The 26,357-nt window shown below is 42.1% G+C and overlaps 1 protein-coding gene across 1 annotated transcript in view; it reads left to right on the top strand.

The window, feature by feature from the left end:
• LOC308060197 (uncharacterized protein) overlaps nt 1-24,817 on the top strand; it is a gene marked incomplete at its 5' end in the record, with an annotated part of 33,128 nt that extends 8,311 nt beyond the window's left edge. The window contains one exon of the mRNA XM_080378621.1: nt 5,056-24,817. The remainder of the gene's footprint in view (nt 1-5,055) is intronic.
• Between the last annotated feature and the right edge of the window lie 1,540 nt (nt 24,818-26,357).

Genomic DNA, 26,357 nt, shown 5'->3' with positions numbered 1-26,357 from the left:
TTTGGGAAATCCTGCAGTTTGTCCCAGAGGCATCCCTTTCCTGCAGACAAGCCAGGAGTTTAGCCGCCTTTTAATTCAGTGGGTCAGTACGTTTCAGGAACAGGCACAAAGCTGTGTTTGTCAGTACGAGGCTCCGTGGAGAAGATGCAGCTAAAGTGTTGCTTCATTATGCCTTTGCTGTCTTCTTAACTGTGATTTATAGAGGATTTGAGACAGTGCTTGATAACTTTACTGTCAAAAAAATGCTCTGCCAAGATACATACTGGAAATTCACAGTCTTTTTCTGACATGATTTCCTTTGTGATCTGTATCCAGTATGTACATTGTAGGGGACAAATCCCCAGCTATGCAGTGCTCTGCTCTAGACTGTTTCTGTGACAGGGTTCATGGTGTGTTGGGATGGCCTGTGAAAGCCAGGTATGCAGCACTGCAAGAGAAGCAATGGCCAGGTTAGAAAGCTAACACAGGGGAGATGCAGTGCTACAGGAATCGATCTGATTGATTCCAGGAAGTGAATGGGGAATAAGATGGGGTTTTCTTTTACATATCAAATACTTCTAGATTTTGTGGATAACTATAAAAGACACTTAATACATTTAATTAAGGAACTACCTTAATTCCTTGGTAGACACATTAAGATATTCAGGCCAAATTTTGGCTTGTTTTTTTGTTTTTTTGTGGGTTTTTTTTTGACAGAACAAGTATCGTAAGTGGCAGGTCTCATGTTGAATATCCTGGAATTGTTATAGGAAAACCAATGAGGCTTTGCAGTTTTGATGTGACAGGTCAGCTGAAGTGGGTGGTGCTGACCTTTACAGTTGGTTTTCCAGCTTTGGCCAATCTGGCCTTGTCTCTTGCTTTCCCCGATACTCACCACTTGAGCTGGGGTAGATTGTTATCCTTTCTCTAAATTCACAAGAAACAGAACTTTTACACCCCAGAAATGAAGGAGACACAAACAAGAAGAAAACCAAACTTAGATGACATATGTAGCAGGCTGGGCAAGGGCTCACATTCAGTCGTTTTCACCAGTGTGCTAATCCTGATATTCCAGTAAAAAAACAGAGTCCCTGGAGTGAAAGAAGAAACATCTAGTCTTTCCCTTAGGGAATCCTAAGGAATTTTTCTGCCTTTTTGGAGCTCTGAAATCAGCATACCAACCTCAGACACAGAGCAGTTTTTACCATCTTCTCTGAAGCGTTGCTGACAGGGCAAGTGTTCTCAGGGGAAGGAGGCTGGCTGGTGGTGGAGAGAGAGGATGGGGTGCCATCTCCATCTCTGCAAAGTCTTGTCAGGCTTAAGCTATCTGGTGCACTCTTTCAGGAGAAGTCATCAATCTTGTTTCCTTGGCACTTGTTGTCTGTCATCAGCTTCTCTTCTGTTGGCCATGCCTAAATGTGTGGGTCTGAATGAGTGCACCATGCCAACAATCCTGTCCAATTTCAGAGCTGGGAGACATGACGGGAGCCTTGCCAAGAGTGCTGTTTGCCTCAAGTGCTGTTGTTGGCCACTTTCATATTCTTGATCTTTATTCCATGCTGTAGTGCCTTATCTGCAGCCCTACATAAGCATTACAATGGCAATACCACCAAGGGTATCAGCTTCTGCCTCAGTACAGGACTGTCTGCATCATCAGTTTACCCCAGAGGCATCAGTTGGAGTACAATGACCAGGACTAGCTGAAAACTGTCAGTTGTATTTGCCCAGGATATGCCTGTTGAGTTCTATATTGGGCAAGTGCAGCAAGACAAAAACTTGGCTGTACCAGAACACTGAGGTGGCACCATAGCATCTGCTCACTTTGACCCTAGGAGCAGTATCATCCTTCACATTTCTTCCCCACCCCTCTCATTCTTCTCATGGAACATAGCAGCAACAGGCATTGCCATGCCCTGAAGCAAGAGGCATCTGCAGAATGGCAGACCTTTACAAACTGGCTAGATAGAACTCAACTACGCTGCTGTGATTGTCCCTGTGGATGGAGCAGGTTTGCATATCCCTCTGAGATCACCTTGGGCAGCAGTTGGACTCCAGTCCTGGATACTCTGGGGCATAATCAGACAGGAGGTTGTAGCTGGCTCCCTCTGTATATTCATAGAGCTACAGCAGGACTATTGCCAGAGTCACTGCAGCATGCAAAGCTCATCTACCATTCACCAAGACCCTGCCAGTTAGTTTTCTTGCACTGTCTTTCCTCAGGAGATCTCTTCAGATGTTCTCTATGCATCACTTCTTACAAACGGAAAGTCTCTGCTCACTTTTGAGCACCCAGATATGCAGATAAATTTTCCTGGTTTGGGGGTGAGGAGACCAAGGCACCTTTCTTAAGGATTTTGGCATCTGTGCTTGGAAATTGAATCCAGTCCCTTTTACAGTTAATCATTGCCTAGCAAAAAGGTTTTTATATAAAGCTGGTTGGTGATGCAGAACTTAATACTGAGGTCACAGATTTATACCAATGGTGAGAAGCACTCCATAATGCTATTTTTGCAAACTAGATTGTTAGTTTTGAACTTTCAGAACTTCTGCTTACCTTGTTCTTTGCCTGAACTTCCGAGAGGCTCATCCTGTAGGTTTAAGGACAGAAAGCCACATTGCAGACTCTGGTTCCAATTTAGGCTCCAGGTGAAAGAAGCAACTATTAGGAGAAGATCATGCTAAATGGTTACAAGATTGTCACAGTGACTTGTGCTTTTCACATATTCTAAGAAATTGAACCAGAAGAAACAGATTTCTGACCAATAGGTAAAATGATATGGTGCATCCTATTTGCCTCTTCCTCTCCTACTCCAGCATGATCTGCTAATGGATACTCACATTCTTGTAACATTTGAGGACAGATATAGTTAGTGCAGGATAGCAAACAATGTTGGCTTTAATCTTTGTTCCAGTCTTTGTTTTATAAGGCTATTCTGTGCAACTCTTGGTGGAAATATGCTCCCAGAAAATTCAGCATAAGCCATTTGAGCAATCTCATTTGAAATTCCTATTTTTTGACCAACACTTAGAATGACAAATGGATTTCCACAGTTCATCAATGAAGTATGGTACCAGAGTGGTCTTTCAGCCCTGAAAGCTCAGAAGTGATGATATATATTAACACAGAGGGAATATATATATATATATATATATATGTATGTATGTATGTAATAAATACTGGAGATCACTCCAATCTGCTAAACAACTTCTTACCTGCTATTGAAAGAAGAAAGTGGCACCCCTTGTACCCATTTACCAGTTGCTCCCCAACAGGTACTCCAGAGCTAGGAAAAAGAGATAGTCCTCATCTCCTTTTCCTCCAGCATTAATTGACCAGGGGAAGGAAATGAGCCTTGCCCTCCTTCCCTTGCATTGCTTTTTCTGGGAAATCATGATCTGTGGTGCAGAGATGGATGTAGCAGGCACATAACTATCAAAGCTTCAAAGACGGAAGTAGGAATACTTTGCAGATCTGAAAAGAGCAATTCACGATTGTGTCATTTCATGTGCCACGCTTGTTTTGTTCAGCTGTGAAAGACAGTGAAGAGACAGCTTCATTTCACACTTGAACCTCCTCTGCTGCAGATAGCAGTGTGCAACTGCCTTCTAATGTCCATAACATGCACCACTTACTTCTGCCTACAGATGGTACATACTGTTCTTACAATTCATGTCTTTCTTCTTTCCTGGGTGGCCAGGGAAGAGGAGGATTAAAGCAGAGCAAGTTTGGAGAAGAGTAAGGGAGAATGCGTTGGGAAGAAAGTGATCAAAACTGTTAAGAAGACAAGTGATCCAAGCTGTTTTCTTTAAGGCCATCCTTTATCACTATATCTGCTGTGGATGGGCCCATCCACTCTATAAAGGTGAGGTGCAGGGTCCAATGAGATTATCCTCTGTAGGTCAAATCCCTGCACCGAGACATTACCAGTTGTAAACCACAGGCAGATGGCAGATTGATGTTGAACTGAAGAACAAAGAGTTCCCAGTAAGATTCCAGAAATTCCTTCGGTATCCTGTTCAAGTGCTTCAATATCCTATTAAAAACTTGCCCATTATTATTTTCTGCAAAACAAGTCCATTTATTCTTGTCTTTTTCCCAGTGGAGGCTAGTAATAACTAATCACCATTCTATTCTAACATGTAGGATTTAATAAGTTTATTCTAGAAAAGAGAGGAAAACAGAAAAAAAAAGCCAGACTTCTCCTCTCTTCTGCCAGACATTAAAACTCTTGATCACTCTTGTTGCCCTGCTTGAGTTCACTTTTGGGGGTCTTCTTTACTTGAAGTATTGTGTTTGAAACTAGGCACTGCTTCCGTTCACTAGTAGCATCTTATGTGAAATTGGCACTCTCATGTGACAAGATGGGTTGGATGATGTTTGTCCAGCAAGGCTCAGTTCTTCAGTGGAAAGGCAGACAAAATAGGAGCAGCAAAGCAATTTAATTACGTGTCCCTGGAGGAAACATGGGCTGAGGAGCATGAGGATTTCAAAAATGTAATCAATACAGAAATTAATTGCTCAGATCTGTCTTTAATAAAGGGTTGTAAAGTTATCCAGTGGATACTTTGCAGACTTCCAAAACATCCGTTTCTACTACACTCAAATCTTTGGAGAGAAGGCAAGTACATGTTTGCCCCAAACCAGAACTCTACTCCATGTCATTTCTCTCCCTCCAAAGGTTATAGAGAGTCCTCCAGAATAACCTAACCATGATTTTTACCATAAAAAGACTCTTCAGGATAAGATATAACACCCTCTTCTGAATTATACAGCCCCAATCTGCTCATTGCTCTGTTAGCTCATTATATTAGGGGCTAGTACACCAAAGAGTGACAAGATTAATTAAAACAGCCTGGTGAAGCTGTCTAGGGTAGAGGAGATGCACTGGAGTATCCTGAGCCGTATTTCACTGAAGAGCTCTGCAGATTGTGTCAGTGGCAGCTGTCATGGTCAAGAAATCTTCCTGCCTTAGCAGTGCCAGCCTTGTGCAATAGCACTCCCCATAGCTTTAAGGATGACAGATCTCAGCAGGAAGAAAAAATGAAGCAATGGTGATTTCTGGTGGTGTTCTGCAGCAATCTGGAAGCTTTCCACCTTCAAGACTTCATTTCCCAGTATGGAGAAAGACTGTGGCTGGAACTGACACTTCTCACTGCTGCCACTGGTAATCTTACTTTCACTAGTGGTGTTTGGGAGGGGGGAAGCAGGGGAGGGATGCATCCACTGTGAATTGCAAAATGTGGACCTGTAAGACTGTTTTCTTATCCCATGTTTTCAAAATGTAGTTACACCATGAGATCTGTGTCTGGGCAGATTGCAGAGATACACATTAATGGCTATTGAAGCTTACAGACTTCTACCAGCATCTCTAAGTGTGTCTTGCTCTTCAGGTGACCTCTAACTTCTTCAGGTGTTTTGCTGTTTTTCCTCTACTGCATCTGCTGTCTTTTCCTTCCTAACCTCTTCACAAATGCTTGTGCCATGTAGAAACTGAAGTCTTGCATATCAGTCTATGTATCAAAGAGCTCTTTCCCCTTCCAGTAGCTGATTTCTTTCTTGTGATCATCTCTGGAGCAAGGACAGATGGCTTCTATCTCTGCTTAGGAAAATGAGTGGAGTGTTCCTCTGCCAGTCCCAGCACAGGTCTCCTCCCACTGCAGCAAGACAAAAAATGAGGAATCATCTCAAGCAGTCCCTCTTGCATAGCAACTGGAACGTTGTCATTTCTGAGTCACTGCTGGGGCTTTGAGTATTCTCTTCACATGCCTCTTATCCACTAGTCCTACCCTGACAGGCAGTGTAGGAAGAATGTAAGTGGTATCAGTCCAGAAGTCATCCCCTGCTCTCCTCATAGCTGAAGGAGAGGTTTGAGGCATGACTGTTGCTGTCCGTTTCTACTGGGTCTTCTTAGTCCCAGGTTTCAGGCTTGTCTCAGAGGGGTTGAGAGTTTTCCTGCTATGCAGGAAGAACAAGGCATCTGCCACAAGCCACTTGCAGCAGAACTTTTACGCACCAAAGATTCCCTTGTTTACAGGTTGTTCAGACAGCCCAAATGTAACCCCTGTTTTCAGACTGTCAACATATGCAGTAATAGTTAGCAGCAGCACTGAAATTCCCAAGCATGTTTCTTTAGAAAAAATACAGGTGATAGCAAAGGTATGTTTCTGCTCATTTTGTTCTTTCCACTACTTTCTTTCAGTAGCAATTGGAGGGAGTTTGTTTTGTCAAAATGATTATACCCCTAGAACAGCAAAGTTTTCATATGCTTTAAGAAGGTAAAAGAGTACAGAAATGAAGCCTCAAACAATTTGGACATCTCTGTTTACAAACGCGACTTGCCAAGTGGAATAACTACACCTGGCACCTGATGTATTGATTACACATTGTGATATTATGCATTAATTTCTTATGCTGACTTAGACTGTCTTACAGGTTTCACTATTGTGTTCATTTTCCGAATCAGTTTTTTATTCTTTTCCGGTATACCATATGAGTTAAAGACAAATATTTTTAGAGTGCATGATGTCACACTGTTCATTGATTTTGATCATACCTAATGCCCATTCATACATGCTTTGTGGACTGAGTGCTGAAGATAGCTTCTCTAGCTTTTCGATTTAGTGTTTCTTTGGTTATATTTAGACAACACAGGGCATCTTATATGGCAAGGGAATGAAGACATATATGAAAAAGGGGGAATCTTATCAATGTATATAAACTCCTGAAGGGAGGTTGCAAAGAACAGCCAGGCTCTTTTCAGTGGTTTCCAGTGACAAGATAAAAGGCAATGGGCACAATCTGAAACATTCAAGGTTCCCTCTGAACATCAGGAAACACTTTTTTACTGTAAGGCTGACTAAGCACCGGCACAGGTTGCCCAGGGAGGTTGTGGAGTCTCTATCCTTGGAGATATTCAGAAGCCATCTGGAAATGATCCTGGGCAACTGGGCCTAGGTGACCATGCTTCAGCAGAGGGGTTGGCCCAGATGACCTTCAGAGGTCATCTTCCAACCTCAGCTCTTCTGTGAACTGTTGTGATCTATGATTCTGTGAAAAAGACACAGTAACAGTTATTTAAAAAATAGAATACTAACTCTGTCTGTGTAGGTCCAATGTTTCTGTCACTATAATAAATTACTTGCCGAATCATAGCTTAAAAGTGTCTTTTTATTTAAGTAGCTTGATATTCCCTTGTTTTGCTAAGGAACAATTAGGTACTAATTAACTTCCTCTTAAAATACGGAATTTTCACCTGTTTTCTACTCGTGCTCTCTGGATCTTCCTCAGTCACCCAGAACTGTACTGTATGAGAAGGGGTAAACCAGTTCTTTGATGAGTCACCCTGCTTATTTTTCTGTCCAAGTTCAAAGTCAATGAAGCCTGGCTTTCTTAATACTCAGAAGGAATGGAAAGGAAGAGACAGAGATATGTAGGGTATTCCTGTGACAAGTACGTCAGTCTTTCCCTTAGTACATTTCAGCTGTGGTTTTTGTGGTATCCAATATGATACACACCATTCTCATTGCTGAGTGCATTCATTTCATCTGATGCCTGATGTCTGCCTCCTGTTTATTAGTTGCATTGTTGACATACTCCATGAACCTAAAAGCTAGGAATTTATCATGAAAACGTAGGTATTATCAACAGCACAACAGTAATTCTGTGTACAGTGATCAGAGTCGAATCTGCCCAGTGGTTTTCTTTGCAGTAGCTTTGCTGATGTATCAAAAAGGGTGGAAAAGAGACCGGAGCCTAGTGGTATTCCAGAGATGAGTCCCTCACAGTCCTTCTTCCAAGTCTCCCTACAAAGGAGAAGCCCTTCATCTGCGGCTGTAGATTTGATACCTACATGCATCTGACAAACCTCTCAGGTGCAGAAATTGCTATCTGGCCTCTGGACAGACATCTTCTTCAAAAACGGTGTCAAGGAAGAAAGAGTGGAGACAGTAATTTCAGACCTGTACACCAAGGATGCCAGTGGAGCAGTCAAGCTGCAGTGATAGCTTGTGGAAGGGAGGAGATCTGGGACAATCCTGTGAGGATCCTGTGAGTTATATTGTTTATGTAGGGTTTGAACATCCTGATCCAGGTTTTCTTGCTGGAATGGGATGCACCCTCGTGCTTCCTGCTTAGACAATTGGTATGTTCTTTGGGTGAGGGTGCAGATGCATGGCAAAAGAAGGAAGGCAGAGCAGAGCTGGGGTGGACCTGCCTCTATCGGTCATGGCTGCAACATTTCTAGGACAGAGCTGATCTATCAGTAGCATTGGCGCTTTAATAAAGCACAGAGCTTAGGCTCAAAGATCCTGCAGGACCTCTGGCTGTTTGCATGGACTATGCTTCCCACAGCTGTGGGTCTCAGAAGGTTTGTCAGCTTGGGCACAATGTCAGACTCATGCCTCTTCTGGATACTTTATGAGGGCCTGCACACTGACAAGTAAGCTTCCTGGACAGCAAGGTACTTGGGAGCAGGAGGGAGAGACCTGAGGAATTGTCCTGGTGTCAGCACAGGTCCAGTGGGACTGGCACTGATCCAGAGCTAATGAGCTCTGGCTGAATGGACCTGAAAGTGCCACTGAGTATCTGCACCCCATATACTCACCAGTGTGTTTTCAGCAGTACAGCATTTTTCTGAAGCCACTAAATGTTGTGAGACAAAAGCTGACACAGCTCTCTCCACATCTCTTACCTGCCTTACCTCCTCTAATGATCACTGTGCTGCCCGTAGTTCCATTATCCTGCTACCACAGTAACCCCAAAACACTTCATGTCCAGGAGGTGCTGCGTGCTGTCTACCTGACTGAGCAGTGAGCTACTAAGCCTTCCTGGATTTCAGAGCGCTAGGTATTGACATAAGATGCTCAGAAAGCATTGAGACTTTGCCAAAGGTAATGAGCCCAGATAGACTCAAGCTTACAGATGTTCATCAGATTACTTAATGTAGCCCAGAAACAGCTTGGCCATTCTCCTGACAAGGGTAGTGCAAAACTGGTGGAAAGCAGTAACTTTACTGCCTAGCAGGAGTACTCCAGACTTACCCAGACAGTCAGTGGTCTTTAGTTACTTGTTTACATTCTGTTTCTTCAGTAATACAATAAATATCAAGTAACTTCTTCTGGAACTTGAGATAGGGATCTGTCGCATTTTTCAGGCAGCATAAATACTCTTTATTAAAAACAACAATTGGGGGAGGAGGGGGAGTGGAAACCAGAAAACGTTTCATAGATGGTTCTTCTGTTAGAGTGAAGGAAACCGATCATGTCTGCAGATTTGACTTCATTGTAGTTTGTGCAAGTGCCTGGGTAGCAGTAGTCCACAGGTTCTTCTCTTCTGCCCACTGCAGTTCTTCTGATTTTCCCCAAAGTGACTAGGAGCAAAGAACAGTTGAGTTTACCATACAATACATGGCTTACTATTTACTCTTTGAATAGTCTCCCTCGTGTTTATAAAATTCCTTGTCATTTTTGTATATTACAAACACATTGGCAAATGCAAAAAAATTTTCTGTAATATATAATATATATTATAGAAGACTTAAGTGTTTAGCTTATGCCCTCTGTGGGTTTAGCTGTGCCATTTCTAAGAGATCCTGGTAGCAAGAGAGCACAGAAGGGGCTCACTCGCAGTGACCACCTGCAAGGGGGGACGAGCTCTTCTCAGGCCTCCTCGCTCCAGCAGAATGCTGTGCGAGCAGCTGACAGGAGTGGGGTGTCTCAGCTGATGCCTGCTTGCAGCCTTCGGTTTACAGCCATCCCACTAAAATAAAGGTCTGCTGGCAGTGGTGCTGTATTTGTATTTAGTGATTGAGGGCCAACAGAAGTGTACCTGTGAGGCTTTGATACTTGAGATGAAGGAGCCCTGGACAGGCAAGATGGGAAACGGAGAAAAAAATAAAATAAAATAGGGATGTCTTTCTTTTGCTTATAGGGACTGGATGTGGATCCTGTGCACCATTCATTTATCTTACAAGAAAATAGACTTGTGGTGCCCTTGGATCTGTAATGTCCCAAAAGAGTCGTAGAGGCTGGGGAGGCAGAAGGGGGAGCTGACTTGCCAGGACTGCAGTGGCTGGGGTGGGCCATGGAGTGGTGACTTACAGGCAGTTGGTGGTAGGCAGTGGCACTGGCTGCTCTACCAGCCAGTTGCTGAGGCCACTGCCTGGAGTGGGAACACTGCTGGAGCCTAAATACTAAGCCCCAGCTCATCAGGACACATCCAGGCCAGAATTCTAAGTTTGGAGCGGGGTGCAGCTAGTAGCTGGGGTAGCATGGCTGTCCTACCAACCACATGGTGCTGAGCCAGGATTGGGTGAGGATGATTGCCAGCAGTGGATGGCTATTTCCTCTATTAGTTGAGCAGGTTTTCCAAGTTACATTGTCGTGTCTTCTTCTCTTCCCTGGCCTCTCTCCTTTCTGGACAGAAAATATGTACGTCTAGAGCCTTTCTGTTTAGCTCTCAGCTTGAGAGTGGGAAAAAGTTACTCATGGCTGAGCTCTCAGGGTATAATTTAATTTCCTGGGTCTCCGAACAGTGATTTAAACTGGTGTCATTTAGGTGATCAGTAGCAAGAGCACCTAGCAGCTGAATTGGCAGAAAGGATATGACAAGGTACAGGTATGCTTACTTTGAAAACCAGAAACAAATGTGAATGCTACCAAGAACCAGGAACTTCAGTTATTTTGTGTGTACTTTAGTGTTATCTCCGCTGATCAGCCCCCCCAGCCTTTGGTTGTCTTTGTTTTCATTTTCACATGAACACAATGATGGTGCTTTTAGACTGAGGTATTTCAGGCACTGTGTCTTACGCAATTTGCTCTTAAACAGCTGAGACATGGGTGCCTATCTGTCTATGACAAGGATTAGTTTATTGCTTATTTAATAGAGATCTTGAAAACTTGTTTATAACTGTTTACATACAATTTTTTCAACAATTCAGATTGCCTAAGGCTACGGCATGTTCCCCATGCTTATGTGTAGTGTGTAACCCCCATGTGGCCTCAGGCAAATGGAGTGGTTAAAAGATTTATGCACTGTGGGGATAAACAAAATCTGGGAGAATTTCCCTGAGGCTTTGCCTGGATTGGCAAAATGGTGTGATTTTAAAACATGATATTTAGTACCTGGCATTTCTCATATATGCTGGCTTGATGAGGAAAAACCTGTACGAGATAACCAGGGTTTTTAAAGAAACCCCACTTAGGCAGAGCATATGTTCACAGCTTGCCCTGTCTAACTAACTTTTTATGAGACAGCAGCTACTACCACTGAAATACAGCCCTTTTTCCTAGTGTAGGTGTAACCTGAGAAAACAAATACCTTGAAGATTTTCAAGAATCTCCCTGACCAGGCAATGCAACACACACGCCAGACTGAGATGGGACATTTGGGGAGTTTCTGGTGGAGGAGACAAAGAGGGGGCTGCCAAAATCTCCTGGGGGTTCAGATCCTGCCCCGAGGCTTTCAGAGGATTTCCTGGGGCCCAGTATCAATGGGAAAACTTCCATAGGCTGAAAAATGTGATGGTTTCACCTGCAATGTGCTTCCCTTGTTCTGGTTTTGTGTTAAACCCACAGACGTCTAGAATTAGGGTGGGTGGGGGGTGCAGCCAAAGGATTTGGAAAGACATGCTCACTCTCCCTCGGCTTTTAAGCGCAGTACAATAGGCTATATATAGGCCGTATATAATGCTGATTTCTCCCAGAAAGTGATTGATTTTCTTTCAGTATAAACCAGTCCCTCTGACTTAGGCCGAAACAAAGATGTTGGCTTGGCTTCTCACACCGGCAAGGAAATTAATTTTAAAGCAGCACCATCCCTTACACCAGGCATTCGGCTGGTGCTCAGGCCGCCATGCAAAGTCACGGGCGCCGGCCATTTTCCTCACACCCCCTGCGCGGACCCCCAGCCCCTGCGGGGGCAGTAGGTTACCGGGGCTCACCGCCGACCCCAGCCCACCATCCCACCCCCGCTCTGAAGCCACCCTGCGGGCTGGGCTCGGTGCGCGGTGCCGGTCCGGTCCGGGGGGGCTTCCCCAGCTCCCGGCGGCGGGTCTGGGCGGCGGGCGCAGCAAGCCGCTCGCACGGAGCAGGTTTCCCGCTCGGGACTGCAGCCGCCCGGCGCTTCCCGGGACACAGCCCGGGGACGCTTCTCGGGAAAGCGGCTGTTGACCGAGGAGCGCCCCGGCGCCGGGCCGGGCCCGGCCCGCGGCCCGCGGCTGCCGCCCGCTGGAGGGAGCGGGCAGGGCCCGGAGCGGGCAGGGCCCGGGGCGGGGGGGCGGCCCGGCACGTCGCCGGTCAGACGCGTCCCCCCGGCCCGGCGTTTCACCCTCCGCCACCCGCTGCCTCTGAACCCAGTCCCCACCCGGGCAGCTGCACGGCCTAGGCGGGCCCCTGGCCCCAGCGGGCGGCGGCGAGGCGAGAAGCGGCCCCGGTTACCTGCGCTGGTTTCTCTCCCGGCGGATGGCTGCCCATCGCTGTACGTGCATGTCAGTCTCAGGCTTACTCTGCTAGAGCACTTCTTTTCAGTTAAAAAGCCCTTCAGTAAAATTTTTTATTCATGAGGGGAACTCTCACGCACTAAGATCACGCTGTGTTACCAAATTCTTATTTATAAACCAAAAGGACTCCTCCCATACCATTAAGATGGCTGGTATAATCGCTTTATGGCCCACATCTGGCACCCTCACCCATTCACTTTTAAAATCTGTTTAAAACACGGGCATCAGGTCCAACAATATTTTGTTGCTGGATTCCCCAGGGCTAGGTGGGGCGGTATGGCTTCCTTCCATCTCTTACACCACCCTCCTTCGCATTTCCCTTCAGCCCTCCCTGCGGGTGCGTGTCCTCGGGAGCCCCTCGGTCCCGTCGGGTCCCTGCCCCAGACCCAGCAGCGCCGCTGGCTCGGGCATCTGTTTTTGCCTTTAGGCCTCTGCGCATCAGCCCCAAATACCGAGTTCTGTGTCTGCACTGAGACGCTTTTGTGACCTGCCCCATCTCACAGAAGGAGCCAGGCCCTGCCATATCTCTGCCTTGCCCTGCCACTACTCTTTTGGCAAACTTGGCACCAGCTGTGAATGAGAGCGATGACTTGAATGAGAGCAGTGACTTGCATGTTTCCTTCAAGATCATTCCTGCTACCAATGCCTGCGAAACATCTCTAGAGAGAGCTTTGACCAACAACTGCTCTCCAAGCATATTTATGCCTGTCACTGAGCAGGTTTTAGGCCATTTAATTTGAACCATTTCTTTTCCAGAAATCATCTTAGACTGAAGCAAAGAGTTCATCAATGTCCATGAGTTTTTTATCAGTGCGGTTACCTCTTCTATCACAATTCTGATTTTGTCTAAGAACAAAACCAGATTTATTTGATAAAGGGTATTTGTTTGTTTGTTTTTTCTGTGGAAGGGGTGCTAGTTGCATTCGGATTTCCCTACATGACCCTTACTTCAACTAGCAACCATCTGTGCTCCTCCAGGTTTCTGAATTTCTCCAGTCTTCTGAGATGAGTATCAGTTGAGCAGTAATGGTCAGCCATCATTTCTAGGACACTTGTTACAAGTTTTCAGCAGGTTTTAATGAAAAAACCCCAACCACCTCAAATCCAGTCTTTCTCTGTAGTCTTTCTTGGTAGAAAGAACTGTGAGGTTCTTTGTCATCCTCATACAACAAATCAACCATTACCCATAAACCAGTATCTTGCTGCTTTCAAAACAGAGAGACTATTCTTTTTAACATTTGCCTTTTCTGTATCAGTAACAGTTTACCATTAACATATAGTAACAGGACAATATATTTTAAATTTTTAAATGGGTTTGTTCCTTGTCTTGTACACCTCAAAAACTCTTTTTCTTGTATTCAGATCTGCTGGTCAAGACTTCTTTTCCTACTGTGTTGTCCTGTTTTCAGCTGGGACAGAGTTAATTTTCTTCCTAGTAGCTAGTACAGTGCTGTGTTTTGGATTTAGGATAAGAACAATGTCGATAACACACTGATGTTTTTAGTTGTTGCCAAGTAGTGTTTGTACTAAGTCAAGGACTTTTCAGCTTCTTATGCCCTGCTAGCAAGAAGGATGGAGAGGCACAAGAAATTGGACACAGCCAGGGCAGCTGACCCAAACTGGTCAAAGGGATATTCCATACCACATGGCGTCATGCTTAGTGTATAAACTGGGAGGAGTTAGCCAGGAAGGTGGGATTGCTGCTCAGAGACAGGCTGGGCATTGGTTGGTGGGTGGTGAGTAATTGGATTGTGCATCATTTGCGGTTTTGGGGGGTTTTGGGGTTTTTTTCCCCATTACTTTTATTTCTCTTCTTTTTTTTTATCTCCCTTTCCATTACAACTACTACTACTACTACTACTATATTTTACTTTATTTCAGTTATTAAACTGTTCTTATCTCAACCCATGGGTTATACCTTTTTCCAATTGTTCTCCCACCGGGGGCTGCATGGTATTTAGTTGCAGCTGGCATTAAACCATGACATGTTTAACTGTATTTGTTACCACTGAACTTCATTAGCTTCTTTTCTGTATTTATTACCATCTATTTTAATTTCCTCCTGTTTGGTAAATAATGCCCTTACTGCCAACAGGTACATTTATTTCCCCTTTGAAGCAGGCTGTGCTTGTGTTGTTCACTTCACCACCGAGAGCATGAAGTGTGGACACTGTCCCAACCCAGCTGGTTTAGAAACTAAAGGGACATGGTGGCAGCACAGTAGTGACTGCCACTACAGGGAGCCAGTCAGGTTTATAATCATTTATCATACGAGGTCTTTCAATTCATGGTTTTACCTTTTTCGAGGAGCACTCAAATTAGCTGTGAAAAAAATCCAGATTGTGGCATAACATACTGAATCTTGCAGATTCAATTACAAGAAAAAAACCCTGCTGAGTTTGATGGCGTAATCAGCCACAAAACTGGCTAATTCTGTTCAGGAATCAACAGCGGTAAGATAAAGGTTTTAGACCGAAGCCTTCAGGTGTGCAAACCTGTCTTCCGCTGTCTTGTGGTCACACTCTGGAAGTCTTCGGGAAGATGAAATGATTTGAGGAGCATCCTGCTGGCCAAAAGCAATCATCTAGCACAAAGGCTTTTTTCACTCAGTGGAACTATTATCTCCTATTGAAAATGAGTTAGCGAAGAAGAGGATCAACCTTATTTTTAAGTGAAGAGTGGCTGCTTTTTCAAGTAAAAAAGTGAAATTCTGTCCCTACTTTTATATGTAATTATGCTACCCTTTCTTTATTCTTTCAGATTTCATGAAAGTATTTGTTGTTTTCTGATCAAATGCACTGGCAGAGATATTTTTCTGTATCAATTAAAAAACAAGCTTGTGTTGATGTAAGAGAAATTGATTGAATGAGCTATTCTAACCCTTACCTGATTTGAACCAGTCTTAAGACCTGTGAGTTTCTAACTCAAGGTTCTACATGGAGAGATAGGGCAGCAAGCTAAAATAGCAGGAATTGGCTTTGAAGCAAATGAAGGAAGGTATTTCTTCACTCTACATATATTTCAGCTGTGGAACACATGGTTACTGATAGGTTAAACAGGTCCAGAAAGATCTTGGACAGATTTATACAAGAAGAATCTATTGGAGGTCATTATATGCCAATACTCCAGTACAGTCTCATTGAGTATCTGCCTCATGGAGCAGTACATGCTCTGAAAGTATTGTAGACTTGCTTTTATTTTTACTTTTTGCGAGGCAGATGCTATTAGCCTCTTTTGTAGGCGGGATAGTGGATTAGATGGAGCTATGGCCTGATCCAAAATAGCTTTTGTTTGGTCCTACATATATGAATCCAATGGCCTCTAAGGTCTTGTCCCAGTTCCTTTGGACATCTTAATACTCACCACAAAGTTCTGCATGTGGCATAGACGAGACACCATTGGGGAATTATTCATAGTAACGTGGCTTTCAGTACATTTGGTCTCCACAGAAAATCCTAGAGATGCAGGGAAAAAGCTCCGGTTGTCTTTACCCACACAATGCTCTCCCCTTTCCTTTCTTCTAAGCACTCAGCCTGGTGGGTCTTCAGACCCTACTGTTCACCACGCTGCTTGTGAGTGGGACAGACTTTCACTTTCTTGAATGTGTCACAGCAAGGTTTAGTCTCTTGAATTTCTTTGTAGGCTTTGAACCAATATTATTAGGTGCCCTTTATAGGAACCCTATTATTTTTATTGCCCATCAGTGCAGGAGCGGGCTGGAAACTAGGACCATGCGCGGCAATCAGTTAGCTGAGGGGAATGTGCTCGAGCTTGTCTAGACAACAATTAACACGATGAGGCATGTTTGCAGAGCACAGCGGAGTGGGAGACGGATGGCGCCAAGGAAAGATAACACCTTGCGGTTAATTGCTGGTAGTTAACCACCAATCAGGGATTGCCTAGTATGCAAGGCTTAGCTTCAAGAACCAATCTGTTTAAAACGCGCAGCTTCTGAAAGTGTATAAAAATGCGTGCTTCTGTACAATAAATTGACATTTGCTTGCATCAAGCTGCGTCCCGTCTCTTCATTTGCCGCACATCAGCGCACAACACAGGCTGCCCAGAAGCAATCTGCTAGTGCTTAACTCAGGTTCAAACTTGGTCTATTCAACAGACCTACAGGATGAACTTTTCAGAGGAACCTATGACTGTATCAGCATTTAATCAAGCAAAATACAAAGTTCTGTAGAGAATATGTACAACGGGCTTCACAAATAGCACTTTCTCCCACAAAATTTGACAGTGCAACTGAGGAAGTTTCTCTGTTCCATGCAGTTCAGTGGAGTTTAGTTTAAAAGACAGAAATAGCACAATAATTTGTAAATTAAATGACATTATTTGAAAACAATTCTAAAAGAATTGAGACTAAAAATCTCATCTAATTAATGCATAACAATAGTTGATGATTTATTGACTTCTCTGTGAATATACAGCTTCTAGTAACAATATTTAGAAACATTTTCTCAGAAATTCATTATTTATGTTTAGTAATTTATGATTAAACATTTTACAAGAAACAAGGCACTAAAACGTACAGTTAGTCATTCTTATTACATATGCTGTGAGTTTCAGACATAAGATTCCCCTCACTTAGACAATTACTGATTCTCTTCCTCCAATGGTAGTGTTTGTTGCAATTCATATATCTCCAACCGTTAGAAAGTACACATTTTAGGGCCCTAGTTTTGTCTCCTTTTACTCACTGTTTCTGTAGGAAAAACAAAGAATTTGCTATGAAAATTAGCTATACAATAAAGACAATGAAAACCCCATTCCTTACATTTTCAAGGACTCAAACATACTGTTGAGCTCCTTAGAGATTCAAACTATGATGTGGGCTTTATTTATCAATCAAAACCAAGAGTAACAACAAAAATTTTTTTAAAGGTGCAATTTCAGAAGCTACTTCTGTGCAGGACAGAACTAGCTTTGGTGGTGTTTGAGGCACTGAAATACTAAATCAACATTTTACAATGGGTGAGATGACTGAGGCTGACACCATACTAGGAAAATCAGATTAGCCTAGTGGCTACCATTTGGCTAAAAAGGGGATCTTAAATAATGTATAATTTTTAGTGCAATTTTAAATGCAAACCCCAGAAATTGTTACTAATAAAGGCAAAGACCACAAGAGATACCAACTAATACTCCATTAAAATATTTAGTATCAGAAGTAGTGTATACATTCTCAAGTATCTTATGACAAATAGCCCAGTACTTAAGAAGTGCTAGTTCCATTTTAGATTCTCACTGACTATAAACACAAACAGCCACAATGCGATTTTATATATTGTTAAAATACAGCAGAATCTAATGTCACATAATAAATACAACACGGTGTAAAGGAAGAGTGGTTTCCTAATTATTTGACCACTTATATAAAAATGACAGAGGAATGCCTAGATTCAAGTTTCTCCTTGAGATTCTCAAGCTCTTGTGCTGGCAATATTTTAGCGGTCCGGTTTCCATGCCTCTGCATTTAGACTGCAGTGATCCTGAGCCCCTGAACACATATAGAAAATATTACCACTTTCAGAGGTTTTCAGGGGATCCTTGCAGTTTCTATGACTAAAGGAATTCAGGTGCAATTCCAGTGCTGGTGGAATATATGTGCAAAATAGGGGAAGATTCTGCAGGATAGGAAAAAGCAGTGGTGGAGGGAGAACCTCACAGAACAACCTCAAATAATTTCCTGGGTCATTGCCAAATTAAAGTGAAAGCTACTCTTTCCCCTTGGAAAGGTAAGACTTCTAAAAACCTGGCCGATAAGACTTCTCAAAACATGGCCAACATGATGTACCATCACAAGACAGTAGTACTAGCAGAGATGGCAATAACAGATTTGGAAATAAATTTTATCTTAAAGCATTTTTGCTTCTTGGGTATTGCGAAAATATTTCTGTTAAACTGCATGTGTTTTTTGAAAAGAGAGGTTCTTACTCATTTAGCAATACAAGTCACTCAAAAGTCACAGGAAGAAAAAATGTTAAAGAAAACCATTATGTGATTGCTTTTGATAAGCAAAAACTATGTATTTTTTAAGTTTTAGTTGCATAGGTTGGAAATTCCACAAGATGCCCGGGGGAAATGGGGCTCCAGTGCTCCCTGGAAATTAGTGGGATCTGAAAGTGTAACCAATGTGCTCTGTTGAAAATCCCATCCATGGTTTCCACAGCCCATTTTGCCTAGAAATCCTGACTTTCCATGACCCCTGCTGAAGACAGCGGGTCAGCACCTCTGAAAAACAGGCCCTGTAACTACACCAGTGCTGCTGGATGCTAGTTGGTGGTTACACAGCTTGTACATCTTGTGACTGGAAGTTCAGAAACACAACAACAAAACCAAAGGTATGATTAGAGCTATGCCTTCTAGTTCTCTGGGAAGTAGAACAGACCGGAATATCTCTGTATTTGCTTTTACAGATTACCAGAACTTTTTTCTGGTACTGATCTAAAATATCAGGACATCTGCTTCTCAAGAAGCTGAAGATCAGATCTCTCATTATTTAACCTTAGACTCTTCAGGGAAAAACATGAGGGGGAAAAAAAAAAGTGGAACATATAAATAAAAAGCCCACAGATAGCTGAAAATACAAAATAATAGAAAAAGATTTGATATATTGTCCATTTGGTTGAATTTATGTATGTATCTAACTTGGGATGGATTTTAATGTAGCTGGATTTATTTTTTTAATTAAGAATGTGAACTAATTTGATGGAAGTAGCAAAGATTTTACAAGGAAGAAAGGTGAGAGCATGCCTGTGTGATATATTAACCAGACCAGTGAGCCAAATCCTAGCAGAAAGCTGAATCCGTCAGGCTGAAGCTGTGTTAATCTATTGCTCTTGGTAGTTAACACAGACAGGGCATAATTTTAACCTGTCCCATGATTTGGAAGATTTTAATATAGAACAATTTAAAAAAGCAATTGCTTACCACCCAAAGCCATTTTTACAGATCACCAAAGTAATCCACTGCTGTTACTATGTCCATACTTGGTGGTTTAAGTTGTGACAGGATGCAGGCTTGAGTTTGATGTGCTGTGGGGCTTGAGCCACTTATGTCCATGTGTAAGAGAAGGGATTAAGTTTAAGCCAGTCTTTTCCAATGCCCGATTTTCTCAGCCTGGCTCCCTGACAGTGCACTCGTACTGGATTTACAGAAGCAGTGTTGGTGGCTTTGGCATTTGGATCAGAATGAGATTGGTATCTACACCGATCTATCAAGCCTGCAGCAACATGTAGAGAAATGTATTGGCTTCAGTGGGATTGTGGAAGTATAAAGTGGCAGCAAGCAATTTATTTATCAGTCTACAAGAGGAGTAAAAGCAAGATTTACCCTAGAAGACTGTAATTGGCCGAGACAAAGTACCATTGTGATTGTTTATTGATTATACCTCTAAATTTGTAACCTTACCAGTGTGACAAGGCACCTCAGTGAAACAGTTAGCAATGAGGGTTGTTCCTGCTGGCCAAAGCCCCAAATTCATCCACCACTGCTGATTTGGTAATTGGAAAAGATGCAAGGATTCAGTGCCAGACAACTTGAGAACGTGAGCTCCTTGCCATGGTCCAACTGGCAGCACCTCATGGCTAAGTGCATCCAAGTAGAAGTATTGCATTCAAGAGGAACAGGGCAAAATCCATATGGGAACTCTTCTTCAAATGCTATCAGCCACCAACCGAATGCAACATGAAGCCCAGTCTAGCTTCAAAGCCTTCATGAACACCAGTCATTGAAAGCAAAACAAGTGCATTTTGGAAACTAATGTTGCTTTATTTGGCAAGGACTTCTAACTACACCTCATTTTAGATGGAAAGTCGGAGGTAAGGCAATATTTATATTGAACATTATTGTTCCTTCAGCAGAGGCTGAACCTATTTATTAGGTCAGCACTGATAAATCCTGGCCTGCCAAAATTTCTGCCCTGGCTTAAATACCAGATCCATCAAATCACCTCCCTAATTTGTATTGTTCAGAGTCTCAGTATGTGAGAGCATTTACAAGATCTTTTTTGAGATAAATGGAATTTATTGTGTGTGTGTGTCAATTCAGATGTATAGTCCATGGGCTTGGTATTCAAAAGTCATAAAGACATGTGGCTCCTGGGGTTGAAGGATGGTTCTCTGGGAACACACAGCTATCTAACAGAACAAAACAATTTTTAGCAAAGCTTTGGTGAGGTAACAGGTTAGAATTTCAAAACTCCACAATTAAACAGAAGCAGGAGTTTCCTCCCCCCCCACGTTATATTGTGATACAGAATGCCTGGTAGGAATTTATATGGTCGATTCATCTGGTCCATTTGTGGCTCAGTACATAATTTCAGGGTATAATTCTAAGAAAAGGGAAGGAATTTGTACACGACCAAATAATGGACTGAGCTTGAGCAACTTATATGTCACCTTATTAGTACCATATAAATAACAAATTACTACTAAATCAGTGTATAATGCCAGTTTCAGATTCAGGGCTGTTCAAGAACAGCCTCTTGTATCTGAGAAGAAATATCTGAAGACTTGTGGAATACAATCAATCTCACATCGTGCTGAATACAAACCTACTTCTACTCTCCTGCCAAACAAATTGGATTAATGAGGTGCTCTAACATTTGGTCAGAAATTGAAGCACACAGCTATTCTGCAGCTGGACTGAATAACAAAAGGAAAACAATCTCAATCAACATTAAACCGTACACCCCCCCCCCAATTAAATAAGGACAATCTAAAAAATCTATCTTGCTTTGTTTCTGTTACATTAGAGTTATTGCCCTAAATATATATATATGTGGCATAGCTTTTTGTCTAGGCAGCTCTTCATCAGGAAGATAACATTGTTACTAGCTATTTTGACTGCTTAATTCTTTTTTTTTCTTTTTTTTTTTTTTAACTTCTGTTTTCATCCTATGGCTGGTTTGATAAATTGGGAAATCTAGACTAGGATGAACTTAGATTTAGCAAAAATACTTCTTGAATCTTATGGTTAACGAGACTGACTATCCAGTGAGATGCACCCACATGCCCTGATGAATAAAGCAGTTTTATAACCCACAGCCATGAGCGGGGACAACCTTTTTCTCTTCCTTGCGGTGTAGCCTATGCCATTTGGCAGACTACGCGCTGGACAAATTTGACATGCCTCTCCACAGTGTGTAACATGTATGTCTGGGTAATGCAGCCTCAGAAAATTGTCCAACTTCAGTTTAGTAAAGAGTGAGGTCTAATAACTCTGGTGGGACTCTTACTTGACGCAGTTACTTTTCTTATTGTCAGGCATTTGGAGCTGTGAATGGTATGGCAGAGGTGTCCGGAGTCTCAAAGGAGTGTAATCAGGGAAGGTGAAGACCATACAGGGGAATTGTTCGACATGCATGACCGTGTTATCTCCTGGAACAGCTAACAGCTGTCTTCACTTCTGACTTGCTCTTAACACCATGCCAGCCTTTTTTTTTCTTTTTTTTTGCCTTTGCAAGTTTTTAATTTGTTCAGTGTTGTTAACATGATTGATGTCATGGGATGCCTAATCCCTTCCTCACCAGAACAGTAAAATGTTCAGAGCCACAGCTAGTACTTTTCTATTTTATTGCTCTTGTTTTAGGACCAGAAATCTGTCCACATTTCTATGTGCACCTTCTTCACATGTAAGAGAATCGAATTGTTCCGCTTAATTCCATGACCAAAAAAAAAATTTTTAAAAAATTAAAAGATATCTAGGAAGCAAAGTCCCTTGTAAATCAGCAGCATGTAAGTTAATCTGTGATACTGGAAACAGAGATCACCGCTTGCTTTCACTGTAAAAATATATTATTATCCTTTTATTATAGAAGGCAACAAATTGTCTTCTTTCTTTTTATCAAATGTACAGAGCTGTCCTCTGTAAAGTTTGTTAAATTATATTAACAGTCACTGCACATTATTCTGTCATCTTGTTACTTGATTTATTTTCTTAGCCTAAATGTATTCATTTTAGTACACATTAGTACTTAATTTGCACAGAAACGTTTTGAATATCTAACTAGAGACAAAGTTCAGGAAGAGTGATGATGTGTGAGTTTACAGTCAGCTGCTTTGAGAAGAAACAGAAAAAATAATGTGAAAAGACAGGCAATTATCTTATGAAAACAACTGTGATGCATCGGTCTCACAAAAATAGCTTCAAACAAGCTAGCTCAAAATATGGAATCACAGGACTACTTGTGAGGGACTTTACTTGGCTGGAAAAAAATACAATTAAATGTTATTTTAAGATTTACATGCAATTCCCCTACCCCTAAAGTAGCAATATATAAATGTGTAGCAGTTTATCCTTTCAATGTCATCATGAGAAAAATACCTGAAAATATGATATTGCACGGATGTGGGGTTACACAGACTGTGATGATACAGATTCAGAATGAAACTGGAAGAATTATAATGCAAGTGGAGAAGAAGGAGAAGGAAATATTGTAAAAGCCATTTTAACTATAACCAACAAAATAAAATCTGCAAAAGATCATTGAAAAACACCTATGTGAACATACAAATCCTTGGGAGACTGATAAATTTTTTTTATTGGAAACACACAAAGATAACTGATCATTAAATAAAGTTCAGGACAACATCCTTAGCTGCACTACATGTGGTATAATTCAGAAAAGGGTAGCCCTGAGCCACCCTTCATTTCTCTGGTCACAGGGCTGCAACGGGACTATTTCAACGCTGCGGTCCGAGCGCTGAGCCCAGCCGCACCAGCTGCACACCCGCTCTGTAAGGACTGCTGCTCTGAGCAGTGGCGGGCCAGGAGGGCTGTATCTTTCAGCCCTGGCTAAACACGTCTCTGCAGTGTAGGAAAGAGCATCACAGAGAGGATTTGGGGCAAGTAACAAGATCCCTTACTCCTGTGTGTTGAAAGAAGTAGTATAATAAATTGCAGGATGGGTTATTTCTTTGTCAAGATAAGAGCCTCAGTTTGAGGAAGTATCTGTGAAAATCTTCCACTGAGATTCTTCAATTACCTAGAAAGAAGGAACTTTGTTATCAGGAAACCCCAGACCTAACCTCTGGAGAACCCCAAGGATTTATGAAGAATCAGTACTGCTTACACAGCTTCAGCGCCCTGCATTAGTCACAGACTGTCCTCCCAGAATTACATGGAGCTGGAATGGAGGAAGGCTCTGCTCTATATGGACCTTTCTGTATACTAACCTCTTCAGAATCCTTTAATGCTTCCAAGCCTGGGTGCAGTATCCAGAATGTATGGGCAGCTGTGTAAGAAAGCCTAACTAATCATGCTTTCTGTGGAAGGGGAAGATGATGACTGAGGAGCACCCATTTCATGCTCAAATGTTGTGATATAGGCAATCTGGGCAAGAGAAAGGAAAAAGCAAAATACATAGCTCTGGATGAACCCCTCTGCTCACATTGCTGGTTAAAAAGCCACAGGGGAACACAAGACATAAGGAAGAAACAGAGGAGGAAAAAAAATCAACAAATAAAAAAGATTGTACCAGATAACAAGTTAGATGATCTCCAAGGAGAGACAGCACTTGGAGCCAGGCTCGTATCAATTTGGGGACCATAAAGGAATTCACCACCCATTGTCTAGGAGATCATAGTTTCCCTTCATAAGAACACAGAGGTTGAGAACAACAGCCACTAAATGTCTGGCACCCTTGGGAAATCACCTATATAGCTTGGCCAAATGGTTAACAGGAAAACACAATATAGTGAAAGTATTTGAATGATGTAACCTAGAAAAAAGGGAGAGGAACAAGTGGACATACTGTCTGAGATGGCTATATTACACATAATTAAAGTTAAACAAAAGAAAAAATAAACTCTTAATACCAGAGGAAGTAATTTTAAAATAACAAATGGTAAAAGCTACATTTCTCAAGTCATTTAAACTCCAATCACTTTATAAAGCCTTTAAATGGAGAAGCCAAAGCCTGGCAAGGAAACACATTATTTTGTCTTGTTGATCTTCTACTTTTTTCTGTGTCTGTCACCCAACCTTACAACAACCAACAGTCAACTACAGATGGGAAAGCAAAAGCCTGTATCACCAGTAAGCCATCGATTACCTGTACCACAAAAGTGTTTTGTACCATTTGTGTTAGGTGTGACATTCTTATTCTTCCTCTATGCATGTACTGATCATTCTTTCTTTCACGTCTTCATCTTGGCTCTTTCTAATTTTTCTCCTGGATCTTTCTTTTAAATAGAAGCTGAATTAAAAGAGTCTATTGTTCAGCCTAAGAACTATAACTTTTGGTCTGAGAGTAAGCATATATACCAAAATGCAAGGCATTGCCCACTTAGTACAGTCTGAAAACATGCATATTTTAAATGATTTTTTAATATAACCCCCCCCCCCCCCCAATCTTTCATGAGTGATGGTGTAACTTCCAGGAGTCAAAACTACCCTAATCTCACATTTCATGAGATTCTCCCTGGACTATTTCACACCTCCTCACAGGGCTATCTAGACCTGGGTTGCCTCTCTGTTCCTGCTCTCTTCACAGTGCTGAAACTGTTTCCATTTGTCACCTTTTGAGACTGAATATACATGGTTTCAATTTCATAGCTTCAAATTACTTTCACTTAGAAGCAGTATGGAAGAAATCCCATCATTAATTAAGACAAATGCCTTTCCTATTCTTTTTTTTCCAGATGGTGCCTGAACAATTGTCATAACCACTCAAATAACTGACCCATCTCCTAGACCACAGAATGCAACCCCAGAACAAGGTCCTCTCTCCTGTTTACTTCTTTCTTTTGCCTCTACTGCTATTATACCCTCCAATAGTGTTTCCATTCAGCAGAAAAAAAATGTGTCCATAATTATATTCTTCTTTGGAAGTCCTGTGCTTCCTTACAGCCGATTTATAAGAAAACTGAGTTTGCTGTGAAAAAGATCTGTCTTCACATTTCATACATGGCCTATTTTTTTGATCTTGCAGCAGCTCTGCGGATTTTCTTTTCTCTGTCATATAAAGTAAGTTGTAATAAATCACCCCCACTGCAATTGCTGGTGTTAGCACGTTGAAGGGAACAACGCATGTACCACAGCGTTAACCACAGTGAGTACTGTGGTAGATAATGGCAGCGCTTGCAAAGATGAATCACCAGCAGGGAAAGCAGTTCAATAAAAAGAAACACAAAAAAACCCAAACTCCAAATATAGCCAAAAGACACTCACTCCACTAGAAAGAACATCCAGGGTAGAGACAGGAGTGTAACTGGAATGTATGTTTTGTAACATACTCTACTTTGAGTATGTTGCTCACTGTATGGATTGCCCTCACAAATCCTGTTATTGAATAATGGGATACTCAGGTTTTTCAATGAAAAATTATGGTTTTGTTCATTTTTCTCACCGTTTCCAATAACAGTTATACACCTTTCTGTGAAACACCTTTTCACACATCGGAAGTTCTTATGAATCTTTGCAGAGTTCTGTACTTCATGTTTTCTTAACCCTTGCCCTACTAGACTAAATGAATGCCTGGGGAAGGATTATCTTTATTTGTGCTTTACTACCATCAACTATTCTAGACCTCCAAACTCCATAGGGACCTTCATGTGAATGTTTTCATACAAATAATGTCTATCACCCCTCAATGACAGCAAAGGCAAGAAACACCACGGTAACACGTAGGACAGAACAAAACAGAACACTGCTCCAAGACAGGAAATATTCCCTTAAACTGTTCTCACCCTACATGAAGAAAAAGAGGATGAGTGTTAGTCTTTTCTTCTAGCTAGGGAGAGGTTGAAATACTCAAGCTACTTGCTACTCCAAGTACTGCATAGGGAGATAGAGGGAGACTTTGCCAATAGACTGGCCGGCTCACTACATTTTATGAATTATGAATTGTCGAAAAGCTCCTTCCCTCAGAAT

Source organism: Falco punctatus, assembly GCF_963210335.1.
Source record: "Falco punctatus genome assembly, chromosome: 3".
NCBI classification, from domain to species: Eukaryota; Metazoa; Chordata; class Aves; order Falconiformes; family Falconidae; genus Falco; species Falco punctatus.
This window is presented reverse-complemented; position numbering and strand designations above follow the sequence as displayed.